Here is a 17,500-nt window from a genome sequence, read left to right as displayed (position 1 = left end):
TCTTCTTTGCTTTCCCTTCCTACTTTCCAAAGCAGCGACTAAGAAGGTATGTATGTATGTAAGTAAAACCTACCAAGCGACTTGCTGTCTTCTCCTTGCTTCAGCTTCGACCATGTAACTGAATCGCGTACTTCTTAACCCTTTCACCGCCAAGCTCGCATTTATGCACAGGCGTGGTAGAGGACCCATATCACTGAAAGGTGACCATTCATTGGTCCGTTATCCATGAACCTACTGCTGTGTTCGGTGGTAGGATAGGCCATATTTTCTATACATCGGAGGGGGAATCCCCAGCTATTCTTAGCCACTGTCTTTTATGTGTTTATACCACAAAGGAATTTTGTACTCTAAATTGACTGGCAGTGAAAGGGTTAATCTCTTTCTTATTCCCTTGCTTAATCCTCCTCACCTCCTCTCTCTCTCTCTCTCTCTCTCTCATCTGACAGATGTAAATCACGATAGACAGTGTGCGTGTGCGTGCGTGCGTGCGTGTGTGTGTGTGTGTGTGTGTGTGTGTGTGTGTACGTGCGTGCCTGTGTGTGTGTGTGTGTGTGTGTGTGTGTGTGTGTGTGTGTGTGTGCGCGTGTGTGTGTGTGCGTGTTCATCTATATATCTCTTCTTCTTTCCCTCCCTCTGCCTTCCTCTCAGGTGACAAGATGCAAATCACGTTCGACGTGCTGTCCTTCAGGCCGAAAAGCACGACTGGGCGTCAGTGTGTTGAATGTTTCATGTACATCCCGTCCATAGTACTATATCCAGCCTTCCCCTGCTTTATCTCTGTGTGTCTGTGTCTGTCTGTCTGTCTGTCTGTCTGTCTGACTCTCTCTATGTCTGTGTTTGTCTGTCAGTCTCCCTCTCTGCCTGTCTGTCTGTGTCTGTCTGTTTCTCTCTCTCCCTCTTCCCGTCTCTCTGTCCCTGTCTTTGTCTGTCAGTTTCCCTCTCTGACTGTCTGTCTTTGTCTGTCTGTCTGTCTGCCTGTCTGTCTCTCTGTCTCTGTCTCTCCCCCCTTCACTGTATCCCCTGAGGGAAAAGTGCACTCTGATTGTGGTACACTCGCCAGTCGCACGCAAGAACCATGTCACCGTAATGGAGACCCTGCCGTCAACGCTTAACGTCATCTATACACCAAAGACTGCAGGGATTCTTTGTTACATAACACATCTGCCAGCCAGGGACAGTGCAAGAGGAGTGAGTCTGAAATACACACACACACACACACACACACACACACACACACACACAATATAGTTGTAGACAGATGTAGGTTTAACAGCAATAAATAATGCTCCCATCCCTCTGTTCAATTTCTTATTATGCAGCTGCACCACCACCCCACCCCCCACCACCCCCCAAAAAAGCAAACAAACAAGAACAACAAAAAAAACAACCACAAACAACTGACAGAAGCGTCTACAAAATATATTTACTGATGTCAAGATAAACAGCGTCCTCATAAATGAAGGCAAAAAATAATCCTTTTCGAATAAATCGTCGTTTATATCACAATATATTTACTTTTGTCAAGATAAACAGCGTCCTCATAAAAGAAGGCAAAAAACAACAACAAACAAACAAAAAACAAAAAGCAAAAACAAAACAACAACAACAACAAAAACAACAACAAAACATTTTCCGAATAAATCGTCGTATACATCACATACATAATGACCATTATATATATATATATAATAAAAAAAAGAAAAAAAAAGTATTCATCATTTGGACAGCTGTGCCATGAGACCTTATATCTCCTCTTTTTTTTTCTTTTTCTTTTTTCTTTTTTTTTCCCATCAACCACGGCAGAGTTAGCTTCACCAGACAAACATGCAAGCATGCAGACAGACAGACACACAATGACAGACAAAGAGGCAGACAGCCATAAACACCGAGACAAGGAGAAGGGTCAATAGACCGATCGATAGACGGGTGGAAGAAAAACAGAAGAGAATAATCATAACAGCCAGCTCCTGGAAAGAGCCAAAGTCGCGATCCTGTCAGCAGGAGGATTCAAAGTGAGGTCGCGCGCGGGCGCGTGTGAGTGTGTGTGTGTGTGTGTGTGTGTGTGTGAGTGTGTGTGTGTGTGTGTGTGTGTGTGTGTGTGTGTGTGTGTGTGCGTGCCTATTGTCTATTTTCTGTATGCCTCTGCTTGTCTGTGTCTCTGTGTTGATCTGTGTGTTTGTGCGTTAAGTGCGCGCGTGCTCTCGCCTTCGTGTGTTCGCGCGTGCGAGAAGGAGAGCCAGAGGTTGGGGGTGGGGGTGGGGGAGGTTGGGTGGGGAGGCAAGGAATTTGTCCATCTGAAATGATGCCGCTGGAACGGAAACAGGTTTCGTCATCTGACAGAAAGCTCTTCATCTTCTGAAAGGAACTATAGAACCCGGAGACAAGACATTCAACAACAGAGGCAGATCAATGTGAATAAAGCACAACACACATTAACACAACCATTGATAGCCTTTCTTTCTTCTATTCATAATGTTTTGTTTAATTCTATATTTTCTTCTTCTTGTTTTCAGAAATAGCATGGCATTTAAGGCGTACTACGTTCCGGCATGAGGTATAATTTGAGCGGATTTAAATCTCTTCAAACGAGATTTCAAAATTCAAATTTAAAATTCATAAAGAATTTACTATGCGTTTCAAACAGTTCAAAACAGATGATTTATTTTTCTTCGGGCCCATTTAAATGCTCGTCAACGGACATGTGAGTGGGATGAAAAGTAAATGGCAGCCTTGATTACCATGTGGATACCAATCACCATGGAAAAGGAAACGAGTCAGGTAAGACAAATATAACATTTGAAACGCTTTACATAGAACTGACACATGTGAATGCTAGTCAATTAGTGAGTTAGCTAATGTAGGTTTCTTCACTAGCTGAAAGGTTGGTTAACTGGCTGGTTGACTGGGTGGATGGACGGTTGCTTCGATGGCTGGTTGACTGACTAGCTAGTTGTTTGGAAACTTCACGTGTGACATATTTCCAGTTAGTTAACTAACGGACACAAAGTCAGCTCTTAATAGAACTTGTTACGAATCCCTGTAAAACCGCAGTAGATTATCTTCAAGAAGATATCTAACTACAGCTATAGAGCTAAAAGAAAACTAAAGCTTCTAATCCGATTTACATCATCTGTCATTTAAAGGAAAGCCTTGTTTTCTTCGGGGTTTGAATCACGATCACACAGCGTGTTACTTACAGAGTGTGTTTATATTAGTAGTCTGGTTCAAATCATTTGTAATAGTAGTAGTGGTCTGGTTCAAATCACTTGTAATATTAGTGGTCTGGTTCACATCACTTGTAATATAAAGTGGTCTGGTTCACATCACTTGTAATATTAGTGGTCTGGTTCACATGATTTATAATTTTCTCGGTCTGGTTCAGATCACTTGTCTTTCAGCTTGGCAGAATGGCAACGGGTTGTCCACATACATCTCACTTGAAATAGTGGTATGGGAAATGGTACGTGCTACTGTATCTGTGTTTGCGTATGATTTTCAATTCATGTTCGTACTTTGGTATGTACTATCCCCTCCCCCACCCCACCCCCGCCACCCACCCCTCCGACTAAAAGTGACCATTCAACAAGCAAACTCGCCTATATCTTCAAAGAAAGGAAAGGGAAAGAAAGAGAGAAAGAGAGAAAGAAAGAAAGAAAGAAAAACAAAAAGAAAGAAAGATAGACAGACAGAAAGAAAGCCACAGCGAAAGAGTGACAGAAAGAAAGCAAGGAAACAGACAATGGAAAAAAAAGAAAAAGAAAAAGAAAAAAAAAGAAAACGTCCAAGATACGGTTTCTCCACGATCGATGGTATCTGTTTTGTTAACAACGGACACTAATTTATTTTACACGGAAAAATGAACAGAAGAAAGAAACAGAAATAAATAAATACACAAAGAATTACAGAAAAACGGACTCCCCACGGCCGATCTTATTTCTTCTGTCACTGAACCCATTTTCTTTCACAAAGAAATAACAGAGATAGACAGAAATAGAGAAATAAAGAAAGTCCAAACAACTGTCGTCACAGGGAAGAGAAGAGAAGCAGACTCACGTACAAGGAAGCAAAGTCAACAAACAGTGTTTGGAGTGGCTTCCCTTGCAACATGGCTTCTTTACCTCGCGAGGCGTGCTCCGCCATTGTTGTCCCGGAGTGTGGCACACACCGCACACTTGAGTACATGGCGGAAATCTTCAGTTTTCTTCACCGAATACCTGAGTACTGCAGAAAACTCTTGTCAGCAATGTTTCCGTGCCGGTTCTGTTTCTGGAGAGGCAAATGTTTTAAACGGGTTGAACTGACAACATGCAGCACTATGCTTTTGTCGCCAGAAAGGATGACGTCCTGTAGCCACTATCGCTGCAGCACAAGCTGGTTCCAACAATAATCAGTTATGAGACAAAACATTTGAAGAGATCCTTGGTAGAGATGCGTGTAGAGATGCGTGTAGAGATACGTGTATCTGTGTTCAGAGTTTGTCACGCTGTTGTCTAACGTTTGCTTTTTTAAAAAAACACTTAAAAGCCAACCAAAAAAAAAAAAAAAAAAAAAAAAAAAAAAAAAAAAAAGCAACAAAAAAAACAAAACAAAACAAAACAAAAAACAACAACAACCAATAACAACAACAAAGGCACGAAACTTAAGGCCATGGTTGATTCACACATCCTGTCAAGATTTACAGTAATAAATAATCCTAAAAAAAACTAACCATGATTCACACATCCTGTCAAGATTTACAGTAATAAATAATCCTAAAAAAAACTAACACACAGCCGACTCTCAATACTCCGTTCCCCCTTTTTACCACTTGTATGTACTGTTGTCAAACTCTCTCTCTCTCTCTCTCTCTCTCTCTCTCTCTCTCTCTCTCTCACACACACACACAAGCAAAGTGACACAAATCCAAGGGTTATCTAACGTTTTCTGCCTTAAGAATTCAGTTAAAACGTTACAAACTGCAAATGCAACAGTAGTCATGGACGATTGTTCAAATGATTAGGGGCATGAACTGTGTGCAAGACATTGTATCAATCTGTACTGGAGACGAAAAGCAAAAGGTTGGGTAAGACAGTGCTGGCTGTGTGCTATCCACAAAATCAACAGTAAAGCAAGGCATTCTGTATCAATGGCCTCCGTACCCCCCATTCTAACCATAGACACAAAGCCAGAGCAAGAAGGTCAACAACAGCAGCAGACCTACTAGAAATACCCAAACAAGAACCCCCCCCTCCCCCATTGCCCCCCCTCCCCTCACTACCACCTTCCACCCTCCGACAACCGCCCCCTCCCTGCCCCCGACCAGAGCACTTCCCCCCCACTTCCGCACTTTTTTCACCATCTCCGCCGTTCGTCTTCAGCCCAGACTGCTCGACCAGACCACAGGGAGCGAACTTCTTTCAGAATCGGGGACTCTTGACTCTCGATTTGAAAGACAGGTTCCATTCCAGAAATAACACCCCCTCCCTCATACCACGTCCCGGCCCACTCCGAACTAGAAGAGGCACTTAATCCCGTAGAAAGGGGGGTTGATAACTGAATCCTGAAATCCTGTCGTCGATACAGTCAAGTTTATATTACCAAGACAATTTGTTTTAAAAAGGGGTGTGTCGGGGTGTGTGTGGGGGGGGGGGGGGGGGAGGGGGGGGGGCGTGGAGGGGGGGGGGGGGGGGGTAGGGTGTGTGTGTGTGGGGGGGTGGGGGTGGGGGGGCTATCAGAAAGTGTTTTTTTTTGTTGTTGTTTTTTTTTGCTGCCCCCATCATCTGCGCCGTTTCAGTGGCATTACTCCCACGCCGCTCATTTAGATTCCCCGATACACGGCCACACCCGGGTTCGTCCGTAACAGTCCCAGCGTCGGCAGTCCACAGGGAACCATCGATGTTAGGTCGCCTGGAGGCCACACACCAGAGGAGACCCTGCACTGCTGCTGAGTCACTTCGGTGGTGTTCAGTGGTGCCTGTTCTGTTTTAACGTACTTAGGACACCACCTACTGAGCCCCCTACTAACGACAATAATGGCTTAGTCGCGGAGCCAGACTGGGTGAGCGTCTCTCCCAGAGTGGAGACCGCCACCACGTCCCTCAAACAACAGCCCCCCCATGAATCTGCCGACACTGACGACATTGACAGGACTCACCCCAAGCACGGAAGTGGAGGGGTATCGAAACTGACGTCACCATGAGAGCAGGGCATGAAAGGTCACAGACTTTGAGACTATTTTGTTTATATTGATGACGATGAAGGAGGAGGATGACGATGATGATGACGATGTTGCTATGGAGGTCCATTTTGGTTTGGGACTGCGTGACAAGGCTGTACTCTACGCTTCCTGTCATAATGATATCCCGGCGTTAACCAGGCCCGAGAGATACAGACACTTGCAGTGTTGGTCAGGTAATTAGAGCAACACACCCAAAGACGCATCCTTGAAGTGGATGACACTCGACTGTGTGATTCCAGTCTCCCCACTTAAGCCCACAGCACACTCAACTCCGGGTAGGAGCCGGCCACGGGCCGAAAAACCCACCTCCGCTGGGATTCGAACCCGCGTCCTCCCAGCCGTCAGTCCGCGACGCTAACCACTTCGCCACGGCGGCTGGTGGCTATCAGAAAGTTTGGTTCGTGTGTCAACTGACGAGAAACTAAAAACCAAAGAAGAGGATGAAAACGGTAGAAATGTTCCAAAAGATACATTGAAATAACAAAATAACAGCAGTTTCCGTGTGCGTCAAAAGTTTATATTATTACGTGGGTCACGGTATTTGTGTTTGTAATCTTGGCAGTTTTTTTCTCTCTGATTATGTAGTGATAAACTTTTTTTCCCCTGAAATATTGCATTGTGCGTGTGAGACCGATCTTTGAGCCAAATGAGTATTGAAAAACAACAACAACCCACATTCATCCAAACGTAGCTTACCTTTAACATTTCGTTTGAAATGTAGGAAAAAAAAATCCAGCTTCACAGGAAGTGTTTCGGGTGGCGTTTTCCCTAAATTGATATATACGTAATTCAGTTCCGTGTACAGGGAATGCCATATCCAAGATGAGTTTCAATTCACATAGGTAAAATGTTAGTAGCCAATAAGGCTAGACTCAGCCATTTCTCCTCTCCTTCCGCCAATGTAACATTTAGGGTTTTCTGCCTCTGCTTTACTGAATCTTTTTGCTTTCATATCTTTCATAGGAAATCTTGATATTTGAAACACTACTTTATTCTTATGTGTGTCATATTAAACGCGGATCCATTGGTATGCCACAGACAGCAATACAAAGTACAACCATGATAACGAATTTTCAATGTTTGACTTCATGATAGTGTTTCTGTCCATTTTTGGATTATTCTCTGTTGGAATTTCCGATATTTTCTCCTTTGTTTCATTGTCAGTTCGCTGTTTTGTTGTTTGTTGTTGTTTTTTTTAAATACTGAAATGGGAAACAAATAATATACTTGTACCTTCCCTTGTGTGACGGGAACAAATCAGTCCGGATATCTTTTTACTTACTTTAACGTTTTATTTCTTAAGTTGGAAGGACGAGATTGAGACTTGTATAGCTAAAAAAAACAAACAAACAAAAAATTTTAAACACCAAACAAACAAACAAACATACAAAAAAAACCCAACCTAATGCACTAGTAACACCTTTAGACATACCTTGCATCGTGGTTTTGGGTCGTGAAAGTTAAGATGGGGACATACCTTGCATCGTGGTTTTGGGTCGTGAAAGTTAAGAAGGGGACACCTTCATACGCTGTTTGAAACAGGTCATTAAGGAGACATTACATAGCTTGATTTCCACCCCTCCCCCCTCCCACCCCGCCTCCAATCGCGGCAGCAGAGACCGCGCGTGTTTATCAGTGCAAATGAGTGTCTCACGTTCTGTCACAATCCGGCCTCTTCAAGGGGCCAGCACGTTCCATGCAAATCTGGATCACTGGCAGCTTGCCACCCCCCCCCCTTCCTCCACAACACCAACACCGCCATCAGTAGTTGCCAATACCGGACCAGAATGAAAAGGGGTTTGAGAACTAAACGTAAAGTCCTGCTGCAGTTTCCACAGTCAAAGACAACAGAGAAACGAAAGAAAATTTGGTCAGTCAGGGAGTTCCATTGATGCAGTCGAACCAAGAGAAACTATAACTGAAATCAAAGACAGAAAGACTTTAAAAACGTTAACAATACAAATACAAAACGACGAGAAAGAAAACAACAATAATGGTGGGCATTGAATAAAGTGTGTGTGTGTGTGTGTGTGTGTGTGTGTCGTGTGTGTGTGTGTGTGTGTGTGTGTGTGTGTGTGTGTGTGTGTGTGTCAGTGATCTATTTGATTCATGTCAAATACGGATGCAAAATCTGACTTGATGTCAAAGACCAGAGCTTCGCCAGATGAGGAAGTGCGTCTGATGTTTGGTTTAATCCAATACTTTATTATTTTTCTTTTTCATGAAAGTTCTCCCAGTCTCCTTACAACTGGTGAAGAAGAATGCATCAGAACTGATTAAAAAAAAAAAAAAAAAAATTAACCTATCCGAAACATGTCTTCATCATCGTGTACAAGTTGATTGAGACTGATGGTTGAGAGAGTGTCGAAAAAAAAGAGAGAGGCAAGGCCTTCAAGACTCACTTGTTGCAAATTAAGTCCCCTAGCATTAATTACAGAGTGATTTCCCGTTTTCCTACCTGCACCAAAACGTTTGCAAAATAAATAAAACTTCCATCCAATACAAAAAATATAAATATTACAGTAAATGCAGTTTGCATATAATTAGGCTTCATTAAAAAAAATTGTGCCCATCCCAGAGGTGCAATATTATTTTAAACAAGATGACTGGAAAGAACTCAGTTTTTCCTATTTTTATGCCTAATTTGTTGTCAACTGACAAAGTATTTGCAGAGAAAATGCCAATGTTAAAGTTTACCACGGACACACGCACACACACAGACACACACACACACAGACAACCGAACACCGGGTTAAAACATAGACTCACTTTGTTTACACAAGTGAGTCAAAAATGTGAACAACAATTTCTGTGCTACAAAAAGGACACAGACGGATGGCTTGACGTTCTTGTGTCTTTCCCCTCGTATCCCTGAAGCGGGGGCCCACGCGCGTGCTTATCACTGCACGAGGGTGTCTCCGGCCTGTCACCATCCATCCTCTTCACTGTGAACGATGTGCACGTGCCGCATAGAACTGGTTCACGGGCAGCTGGCTCATCCCTGCCTGCCACAACACCGACACCGCCATCCATTACCGACTCCCTCCACCGACTGGTTCACGCGAGCCATTCAGAAAGTTTTCTCTTTTTTTTCTTTTTTTTTTTAATGGTGTTGTGTTCAAACTGTTGCATGTTCACGAACCGATTTTGTTCTGAAAGAGAAAGAGAGAGAGAGAGGGGGTGGTGGTGATGGTGGTAATTGGCTGCATGAGACAGATTTGACCTAATCAAAATAAAAGAGTAGTTTGTTTTAAAACATGTGCTTGTTTTATTGTCATATCTAAATTCATGAATGTCTTTAGTCTTTAATGTATTTGCAACTGCATAAACTGTGTTACAAGACAGACTGGTTTTGCTTGTGCAGTGTGGTTCATTGGTGTGTTGGTATGTATCCAAACAACTGACTGTGCGCTCTCTTGTCTGTGTGTCTTTATGTCTCTCTCTCTCTCTTCCCTCTCCCACTCACTGTCTCTATCTGTCTCTGTTTCTAACTCTCTCTCTCTCCTTCTCTTTTCCCTTTCCCACCCTCCCTATCTGTCTCTGTCTCTGTCTGTCTGTCTGTCTGTCTCTCTCTCCCCTTTCCCACCGTCACCACACTACCTGTCTCTGTCTCTCTTCTTCTTCGTCTTCCTTCTCTTTCTCTCTTCCCTTTCCCACCCTCACCCTCACTATCTGTCTGTCTGTCTCTGTCTGGCTGTCTCTCCCTCCCCTTTTCATTCTCTCTTCCGTTTCCCATCGTCACTCCACTATCTGTCTCTGTCTCTGTCTGGCTGTCTCTCCCTCGCCTTTTCTTTCTCTCTTCCGTTTCCCATCATCACTCCACTATCTGTCTCTGTCTGTCTGTCTGTCTGTTTGCCCCCCTCCCCTCTCTCTCTTTCTCTCTCTGTGCACATGTGGCGTACACCAGCACTCAGAGCTATACAAAAATAACAGCGGACGACAGCACGCTGAATGATTCATGGACATCGAATCGAAACGCCATCAACATGACCATGTATGTCCGTGGAGAAAGAGAATAGTGAAGAAGAGTCCATCATCCCAGCCAGCCAGCCAGCCAACGCGCACTGTTGGTGAAACAGCTGTCAGTCTGTCAGTCCTGGTTTTATAATGCTGGAATGACGAAAAGTGAGTGGCGCTCACAAACTAGTTCCAGTGACACAGCTGTAATTCTAGCCTGACGGGCGCAATAGCCGAGTGGTTAAAGCGTTGGACTTTCAATCTGAGGGTCCCGGGTTCGAATCTCGGTGACGGCGCCTGGTGGGTAAAGGGTGGAGATTTTTTACAATCTCCCAATTCAACATATGTGCAGACTTGCCAGTGCCTGAACCCCCTTCGTGTGTATACGCAAGCAGAAGATCAAAATACGCACGTTAAAGTTCATGTAATCCATGTCAGCGTTCGGTGGGTTATGGAAACAAGAACATACCCAGCATACACCCCCCCCCCCCGAAAGCGGAGTATGGCTGCCTACATGGCGGGGTAAAAACGGTCATACACGTAAAAGCCCACTCGCGTACATACGAGTGAGCGTGGGAGTTGCAGCCCACGAACGCAGAAGAAGAAGAAGATTCTATCCTGATCCACGATGCAAAACACACGTACTCCTCTTTAGGGGAACTTCAGGTAACACGTGTTTAAACATGCCACCCATTTGAATATCAACAATGACATGGACAGGGGAGGGGTTGGGGGGGGGGGAGGGAGGGAGGGGGGGGAGGTAAACTGACAAAAGCAGCGAACCGGCTGAAGAGTCAACAGCAGCAGACTCTGGTTACTGATGGCATCCAATGCCTCATGCTGCCGAGCCAAAACAATTCACCAGCACGATTCCAAACCTTGTGATCGCATGTGAGGGATGAAATGATGACAATGATGATAATCGATGACGATGGTGGCGATAATGATGATGATGATGATGATGATGATGATGATAGTGGTGATGATGACAGCAGCTTCCATCGTACAAGTTTGATGCGTCGCTCTCTACGAAAATAACGGGTCAAATGCGATGTTATCTCAATGAACAATGACGTACAAACTCTCTCTCTCTCCTTCGATGTGTGTGTGTGTGTGTGTGTGTGTGTGTGTGTGTGTGTGTGTGTGTGTGTGTGTGTGTGTGTGTGTGTGTGTGTGTGTGTAATTATATAATACGCGTAGTCTCTGAATCTTGTTTTATATTATTGTGCGCTAAATCATTATTTTTCTTCTTCTCTCTTTTGTGAGCTATTACGCGCGCGCGCGCGCGTGTGTGTGTGTGTGTGTTTGATGTTTATTGTAAAGCGCTTTGAGCTCTCTTTAAGGGAGGAAAGCGCTCAACAAATGTCCATTATTATTATTATTATGATTATACATACATGCGTACCTGGATAGACACATACATATATTCATGCATATATACATACACACGTACGTGCGTGCATACATAAATACATATACATTTTGTTTGCATACGCACACCCCTCCCCCCCCATCCCCCGCCAAAAAAAAAAAAATAAATAAAATAAAATAAAACAGCAACAACAAACACCCACATCCACACCCACACCCACACCCACACCGGATGAATGACATCAACAGAGGGACCAGGTCAGTAAATAAAGTACCGCTCTGCAATTATGCCTGAACACGCGCTCTTCAGCACGGACATGTAATTAAGGACACACCACACAATCCGTCTGCTCTGTTTGTCCTGTCAAAGTCTGCCTCGTAATAATTCTGGTCAATCACAAAAAAACACACAAAAAACACAGCAATGAAGAGCACGTAACCGTCATCACAAAAACAAAACAAAATAAAGACCTGAGCATAACCAAGCATTATCAGACGATTGTTTTCTTTGATCACTCGTTAAACGCAACGATTTATCTACATTCTAATTGCAAAAAAAAAAGAAAAAAACAAAACAAAACAAAACAGAACCCCCCCAAAAAAACAACAACAACAAAAAACAAACAAACAAAAAAAACCCAACAACAAACAAACAAAAACAGACAGACAAAAAACCAAACAAGCCCTAACAAGAAAAATGTAAGTATTATTTTTCATCACAGACTGAATGAGGCGCTGCTGACAGCATGGTATCAGAAGCAACACCTGCTCTGTTATCGACGCTGCCCCCATCCTTAAAAAGTCCCAGCCAGACCAATCAGGTCCACAAACAAGCAACAACACCGGCAGCACCGGAAGTCGCCAGCCCACAGCCCCCACAGCCCCACCCCCTATCATTTTCTTTTCTCCCTCCACCCACGTTTCCTCCCCCTCCCTGAAGCAGTCTGTTTCAGAGCCCAGCAGACTGCTCCACCTGTCACTTCAGGCCGCAGGGGCCACAACTCCGTCATCTCCAGGGCGCGTGACTCTAAGCTAACGAGACGGGTGTCAGTTGCAGAAACCGCCCTCAGTCCTTCTTTCTCCCAACGCACCATGCTTTTTTTGCTTTTTTTATTATTTTTTTTTTTTAACATCCCCTGGAAGAAGAAAACGTAATGGAAACCAATCTCATGGAAAGGGTTTTAAAACTTACCCAGAAATACTTGACAGCATGGCTGTAAGGTTTTATATGTTTAAGACATTGGAGAAACAGAAGACAACCCGAAACAGGTCAGCTAAGAAACTTGATTCATGCAGTCAAATGAAGAGAAACTAAGTTATAAAAGAGTCGACAAAAGCAGAGGGAAATGACCAAACCGATGTGGAAAATTGCCGCCTGCATTTGGGAAAATGGATGGTATTTTCTCTCAGTCTGTGTTTCAAAAATCCTATGTTGGGTAGGTATGGGTAATTGCGAACAGCGTGTAATTGCGAACGATTCGTGTACCGCCCCACTTCGAAGCGTTCTTAACAGTTGCATTTCACAATTTAACGTCTGCTTCGACCTTTCTCCAACACCTTAATGAATATCCATTTCCAAGAACCAGTCAAACATCAGTTATTTCTGGCTGTTTCCGCGCTCTTTCTTCTTTTCGCGCACCACTGCCGACCAAGGTTACGAACGTGCTCTCAAGATCCTAAAATCAAGGGAAGTATGTTGTAGGACTTCAACTTTGACATAGTTGAAATAGTTGATTTGGTCGGATTTGTTGAATGCGCATAACCTGTGCTGGGAGAATTTAAGAAAGCATATTGGTGACAGATCAAAACGTCAGTTTTGATACGAACCTGCACCATATTGTCGTTTGCAGTTAGACCATAGGCTATTTTGACGTGAGCCTATTTGCGAACAATGCTGCACTGTTACTGAGCACTCTCAAAAGCGTGTGTTTCTGTACAGTGTAGGGTGTGTCTGTTTAAATGTCTGTTTGTGTGTTTGTGTGTTTGTGTGCATGTGTGATCAAAACCAACAATGCAACAGTCTGGTGCGATGTTCCAATGATACGTTATGTCTAATGAGTTAAAGACCTGCCGATGTAAAATTGTCTATATGTACCCAGAGCAATCGTTCGCAATTAGACTTGCCCGTTCGCATTTACCCTCTGTCACCCCTGCTATTTCAAACGTTGACAAAACGTTGAAAAGAATGAGTAGACGAACTGTTCCTGGTGCAACCAGTCGGAGAAAGCCTTCAAAAAGAAAAGAACTACGTTTGAGTATCGCACGACATGCTATCTTTACAGTACACACGTTGAGCTGGTCGCTTCAACTGGACCGTTCGCAATTAGGCATACCTACCCTGTGTTTGAAGACCATCCTCAAATTTGCCTCACTGGCCTTCGAAAGCGGAATCCCCGAATCACACATCTGTGTGTTTACTTCCAAACCCAAACATCTGTGAAATTTCGAGTCCATTTTGGGTTAATATGGGGCAATTGGTCGCTAAAGTATACGCTATAATATCACGACAGTCTTATAAAATTATGTGACAGAGCTGGTATCCTGTTCAACATAGTGCAGCGGTTGATTTAGTCATAAAAAGAGTAACTTCTTGGTTCGTAAATTTGGATTCATTTTTAAACACAGAGCTGAGGCTCCACATAGGCTAAATGGGGCTTTCGTGCTGAGCGCGTGACAAGAGGAGAGAACGTGTGACTATCGTGACAAACGTGTAACTATCAAGACAAGAGGATAGAGCGTGTGACTATCGTGACAAGAGGAGAGAACGTGTGACTATCGTGACAAGAGGAGAGAACGTGTGACTATCAAGACAAGAGGAGAGAACGTGTGACTATCGTAACAAGAGGAGAGAGCGTGTGACAATCGTGACAAGAGGAGAGAACGTGTGACTATCAAGACAAGAGGAGAGAGCGTGTGACTATCGTGACAAGAGGAGAGAACGTGTGACTATCGTGACAAGAGGAGAGAGCGTGTGACTATCGTGACAAGAGGAGAGAGCGTGTGACTATCGAGACAAGCGTGTGACTATCGAGACAAGAGGAGAGAGCGTGTGACTATCGTGACAAGAGGAGAGAGCGTGTGACTATCGAGACAAGAGGAAAGAACGTGTGACTATCGAGACAAGAGGAGAGAACGTGTGACTATCGTGACAAGAGGAGAGAACGTGTAACTATCGTGACACGAGGAGAGAGCGTGTGACTATCGAGACAAGCGTGTGACTATCGAGACAAGCGTGTGACTATCGAGACAAGAGGAGAGAACGTGTGACTATCGTGACAAACGTGTAACTATCAAGACAAGAGGATAGAGCGTGTGACTATCGTGACAAGAGGAGAGAACGTGTGACTATCGTGACAAACGTGTAACTATCAAGACAAGAGGAGAGAGCGTGTGACAATCGTGACAAGAGGAGAGAGCGTGTGACTATCGTGACAAGAGGAGAGAACGTGTGACTATCGAGACAAGAGGAGAGAACGTGTGACTATCGTGACAAACGTGTAACTATCAAGACAAGAGGAGAGAGCGTGTGACTATCAAGACAAGAGGAGAGAGCGTGTGACTATCAAGACAAGAGGATAGAGCGTGTGACTATCGTGACAAGAGGAGAGAACGTGTGACTATCGTGACAAACGTGTAACTATCAAGACAAGAGGAGAGAGCGTGTGACAATCGTGACAAGAGGAGAGAGCGTGTGACTATCGTGACAAGAGGAGAGAACGTGTGACTATCGAGACAAACGTGTGACTATCGTGACAAACGTGTGACTATCGAGACGAGAGGAGAGATCGTGTGACTATCAAGACAAGAGGAGAGAGCGTGTGACTATCGTGACAAGAGGAAAGAACGTGTGACTATCGTGACAAACGTGTGACTATCGTGACAAGAGGAGAGAACGTGTGACTATCGAGACAAACGTGTGACTATCGTAACAAGAGGAGAGAGCGTGTGACTATCGAGACAAGAGGAGAGGGACAGGGAGGAGGGTGGGTGGAGGTGTTGCAATACTAGGTGAAGTGACAGAAGACACAATGGCAGTTAGACAAGGACTAGCTGATTACAGTCAATCTAAATCCAGTGCCTAACGTTGCTCGTGTGTCCAAAACGTGTGGCTGTATTGAGGGTGATGATGGGAGCAGACATACATACATACATATATATAATTATTTACCCGCCTACAAACACATATACAAACATGCGTGCGCATGCATGCACACTCACAGACGCAGCCACGCACTTACACACACACACACACACACACACACACACACACACACACACACACGCACGCACGCACACACACACACACACACACACACACACACACACGCACCGCTTCAACATGCTGTCTTCGGCACGGACAGGTTATCGCTATCAAGGACATAGCAAGCGATAATGTTTCCTGTTAGACGCGTCACCCCTGGTCAGTAATCATCTCGCACACCCACCAATGACCAACAGCGACAATGACCAACATCCAATACAAGACACAAACGACGGAGTACCAACACTAAAGCCCAATACACAGTTGTTGTTTTTTTGTGTTTTTTTTGTTTTTGTCGTTGTTGTTGTTGTTTTTTTCAACACTTGCGAAACGCAATGCCTCGTATTGTATCGTAGAGTGCAGAATGGAGTTCTTTCATCGGCAAATGTGTCCGGAATCCTATAATATCCGTTTTCGACCTCTTTCATCTTTAACTTTTATTGTCTCCTGTTCCATCATCATCATCATCATCATCACCTCTCTCTCTCTCTCTCTCTCTCTCTCTCTCTCTCTCTTTCTGATTTCATTTTCTATTTTCATTCATAGTGTCTTCTGCTCCATCAACTACTAAGTTCGCTGTTCCCTCACCTGTTGTATGATGGATGTTGGAAATAGAAAGCGAGAGGGGAGAGAGAGAGAGAGAGAGAGAGAGAGAGAGAGAGAGAGAGGGAGAGAGACAGAGACAGAGACAGAGAAACAGAGAGAGAGGAACACACAGAGATGGGGAAAGAGAAAGAAATAGAAACACACACACACAAATACATTGATGATAATAATAATAATAATAATAATAATAATAATAATAATAATGACATGTAGAGAGGCATAAAGGAATGCGTGAACAAATAAAATGCAATGGTGGTGATGCAAACAAAATGCCTTCCGGTTGAGTATATGTTTACAACCGTGATCTACGGCAAAAGAAATGCACAAAAAAACACAAAAAAAACAAAAAATGAAATCGAGTTTTCTTTTTTTCTTTCTTTCTTTTTTTCATCAAAGGATTTAGAAATGTGAAATTTTCGTCCCCCACTGGTATCTCTGACGACCCACGAAAACGAACAGCGTTGACTCCTTTGACCATAAAGGGCACTCCTACTTTCATTTTGTGCGGATAGTCAGATAGTCAGTTTGACATTTCATTCCTGACATACATTGCGTCAATTCGTAAAGAGATACATTCAGCTGACGTGACCTTTATCCACCTGTGTCTTACTTTCAGAAACAGCGATGAATCAACGTTACTATGACAATTTGCACGACGCCAATATGCCTAAACTAATACGAACAAAAACATGGCCCGTATTTTGCTTTCAAATATGAACAGATAATCATAATGCCCACAAACGCATAAAACGTGATACCAAGTAATTAAGAAATGTGATGGAAACCATTATCTTAAGGCACGCGATTCAGCCCCTGGGAATATTGCACAGACCATTATGAAACAACAGGTGATAATGTGCTTCATGCACGAATTGTGAAACATACTGAATATGTAACAAATAATTGGACTTGACAAGATTCTAATACATACAAGGCTATCTCTCTCTCACACACACACACACACACACACACACACACACACACACACACACACACACACACACACACACACACACACACACACACACACACACACACACACACTAATTTCCAAATATAATAAAATGTTAAACAGAAAAATGATATTC

Source organism: Babylonia areolata, chromosome 8, assembly GCF_041734735.1.
Source record: "Babylonia areolata isolate BAREFJ2019XMU chromosome 8, ASM4173473v1, whole genome shotgun sequence".
NCBI lineage: Eukaryota > Metazoa > Mollusca > Gastropoda > Neogastropoda > Buccinidae > Babylonia > Babylonia areolata.
This window is presented reverse-complemented; position numbering follows the sequence as displayed.